Source organism: Erinaceus europaeus, chromosome 13, assembly GCF_950295315.1.
Source record: "Erinaceus europaeus chromosome 13, mEriEur2.1, whole genome shotgun sequence".
NCBI lineage: Eukaryota > Metazoa > Chordata > Mammalia > Eulipotyphla > Erinaceidae > Erinaceus > Erinaceus europaeus.
This window is the reverse complement of record NC_080174.1, coordinates 84666410-84670007: the sequence shown is the minus strand read 5'-3', so window position 1 is coordinate 84670007 and position 3598 is coordinate 84666410. Positions and strand designations below refer to the sequence as shown.

The window sequence follows — 3598 nt, the reverse complement described above, 5'->3', positions numbered from 1 at the left end:
TCCTTTGTCCTTTCCCTTCCTCTCTCCTCCCCTTCTTTCCTCCCTTCCTTCCTTCCTTCCTTCCTTCCTTCCTTCCTTCCTTCCTCTCTCCCTTCTTTCCTTCCTCCCTCCCTCCCTTCCTTCTATTTTATTTGCTAGGACAGAGAGGGAAGGAGAAAAAAGAAATACCTGAAGGCCTACTTCACCCTTTATGAAGCTTCTCCTCTGCAGGTGGGGACCAGGGAGCTTCAGCTGGGGTCCCTGTGCCTGGCAATATGTGTGTTCAGCCCAGTTCTCTGGGGCTTCATGACCCAGCCCTGGTGCTCTGGCTCCTTCACTCTCCCATTTATAACTTTTCCCCCAAACCTAGTCATTCTCTATAGAACATATTTTTGAGACAAGATCCCCAATCTGACAAGGCCTTTGATCAAGGGAGGGGATGCTTGAGATACTTACCAGGATAAAAACCAGGCCAAGCAGTGTTACAGCTCCTTCAGAATTTGTCTAGCAGGCCTTCAGGAAAACAAAACAAAACAAAAACCGACCAGGTCCCTGGGGTGAGGGAGGGGAGAGATTTGAGCTGCTTGCAGGACAAAGAGATGGAAGTCACTCCCCCATTTTCCTACTCACCCTGCAGGGTCCTGAAGAGGACTTTGTTCTAAAAAAAAAAAAACTTGTGGGTGGTAGGAAGATTAGGGAAACCTTCAAGTCTTCTAGGATTGCCCTAAATCCAGCTGCTGGCTTTCACATCCCCTTCCCACACCCTCCCCCACTCCCACAGTATAAAAGGCTGAAGCTCTTTCCAGGACTGGTGTTGAATCAGGCAGTGCTCCATCCTCCTTGCATCTTGGAATAGCGCTAATGCGCTAATGCAGATGTCTTTAATCCATTCTGCAGCACGAGGCAGCCAGTGGCCTCTTAGTCCATTTCAGTATCCTGCCAGAGACTGACATAGCAGTGTGCCTTTAGATGCTTAGGCAAGAAATAATAGAAAGTTACTGTGCTCACTCTCAAAAAAAAAAAAAAGTATTTGTTTAAAGGCTTATTTATTGGGGCCAGGTAGTGGCGCACCTGTTTCTAGTTGACTGCATATGTTACAGTGCACGAGGATCTGGGTCCAAGCCCCCAGTCCCCACCTGCAGGGGAGAGCTTCTCAAGAGGTAATGCGGGGCTGGGGGCTGCAGGTGTCTCTCTGTCTCTCTCCCTCTCTATCTCCTCATCCCATTTCAATTTCCCTCTATCTCTCCTAATAAATAAGTAAAATATTACTGGGGCTGAGCAATGGCATACTTGATTGATCGCATACATTATAGTGCACAAGGACACAGGTTCAAGCCCCAGGTCTTCACCTGTGGGGGGGGGGGGAGCTTCACAAATGGTGAAGCAGTGCTAGAGGCCCCTTCTCTCCCAATTTCTCTCTGCCTCTATACAAAATTTTTAAAAAGTATTTTAAAAATATTTACTGGGGCCTGCTGGTGGTGCACCTGGTTAAGCTCACAAATTACAGTGCACAAGGACCCAGCTTCCAGCCCCTGGTCCCTACCTGCAGGTGGAAAGCTTCACAAGTGGTGAAACAGAGCTGCAGGTCTCTCTCTGTCTCTCTTCCTCTCTGTTTCCCTTTCCCCTCTTAATTTTTCTCTGTTTCTATCCAGAAATAAATAAACAAAAATATTTATTTATTTATTTATGCCTCCAGGGTTATCGCTGGGGCTCGGTGCCTGCACCATGAATCCACTGCTCCTGGTGGCCATTTTGTTGCTCTTGTTGTTTATCATTGTTGTTGTTATTGCTGTTTTTGTTGTTGGATAGGACAGAGAGAAGAAATCAAGAGAGGAGGGGAAGACGGAGAGGGGGAGAGAATGACAGACACCAGCAGACCTACTTCACCACTTGTGAAATGACTCCCCTGCAGGTGGGGAGCCAGGGGCTCAAACCAGGATCCTTGTGCTGGTCCTAGTGCTTTGTGCCATGTGTGCTTAACCCACTGCAATACCCCTAAACAACATTTTATACATTTATTTATTACATTTATTTATATATTACATTTATACATTTATTTATTTGTGAGAGAGAGGAGGGGAGAGAGAATCCTGGCACATTTGATGCTGAGGATCAAACTTGGGTGTCGGGCAGCGCCCCTGCTCTGATGCTGTGGTCTATTTACATCATCATTGTTTTGCCTGAGACCCGCCCTGCCTGCAGGGTATTGGTTAATCCCACTGGTTAGAACCTTTGCACAGCTGTTATGGAAGCTTGCTACCTTGGAGCTCTTTTCTTTTCTCCACCCCCTCTCCTAGCCATTTCCTTTTCCCTCTTACCACTTCCAGTTAAAGATATATACAGGCGTTGTCTCTGATCAATAATGGCATTGCATTCCCCCTCCAGCGCGAGTTCCTGGTCTCTCTCCCGCGTCGCTGAGTAAGCAGCAGCCCAGGTTGGCTCTGTTCAAGTTCTCTCCAACCCAGAGAGCATGTGCCCAGGAAGAAACTCCCTCACGCTAGCCTGGCATTCTGGCAGACTTACGAAGGTGCCCCAGATAATTATGCGGCCTTGGCTCTCTTGGGACCCCAGGTGTGAGAGTCCAGTATTCTATCCACTGTGCTACTTCTTCCTCAAAGACTTGTACACAGATCTTACTCTCCTTAATGGGATATAATAACAGTAAAGTTACCCAATGTGCTGAATATTACTGTCTTACACAAAACCTCATTTTTTTTTCCCTCCAGGATTATTGCTGGGGCTCAGTGCCTGCACCTTGAATCCACTGCTCCTGGAGGTCATTTTTTCCCGTTTGTTACCTGGTTGTTTTTATCATTGTTGTGGTTATTATTATCGCTGCCATTGGTGTCATTGTTTTTGGATAGGACAGAGAGAAATGGAGAGAGGAGGGGAAGACAGAAAGGGGGAGAGAATGATAGACACCTGCAGACCTGCTTCACCGCTTGTGAAGGGACTCCCCTGCAGGTGGGGAGCTGGGGGCTTGAACCGGGATCCTTACGTGGGTCTTTGTGCTTTGCACCACCTGCGCTTAACCTGCAGCTCTACCACTACCGCCTGACCCCCACGAAACCTCATTTTGAACTATGCAAAGCCCTGGGGATCTTCAAAGGGGTTCCACATAAGATCCTCAAAGATGATAAAGGTTTTTCCTACACTTATATTTGTGCATGAAACATTCTAATTTCCCTTCATGGAAGAGCCCTTCCCATCCTGTTATCACAGAATGGTCTTGTGACTAACTTTAAACAAATGGAAACAGAAACTTTAGAAAACTGGGGTTTCATTTCAACGTTTTTTTTTTTTTTTTTGCAATTACGGTTAGCACTTGGCTTGAGTCCCAAAGTAAAAATTATTCTAAATTATTATTCTACTAAATTATTTTATTATTCTCTAAAAAAAGAGGGAACCAAGGCCAGACAGTGGTATACCCAGTTAAGTGCACATGTTACCATGCACAGGGGCCTGGGTTCAAGCCCATGGGCCCCACCTGCAGTTCCCCTTCATTTTTTTTTTAATTTTTTTTTATACATTCCCCAGATTCCCATTTAACAATACAACCCCCACTATTTCATTCATCATTTTTCATGAACCTGTATCTCCCCACCCACCCACCCCAGAG

General features: G+C 46.2%; 1 pseudogene; it reads left to right on the top strand.

Annotated features, from left to right (window-relative positions):
- The first annotated feature begins 456 nt into the window (after nucleotides 1-456).
- LOC132532534 (U7 small nuclear RNA) lies at nucleotides 457-496 on the top strand (annotated as a pseudogene).
- The last annotated feature ends 3102 nt before the right edge of the window (nucleotides 497-3598 follow it).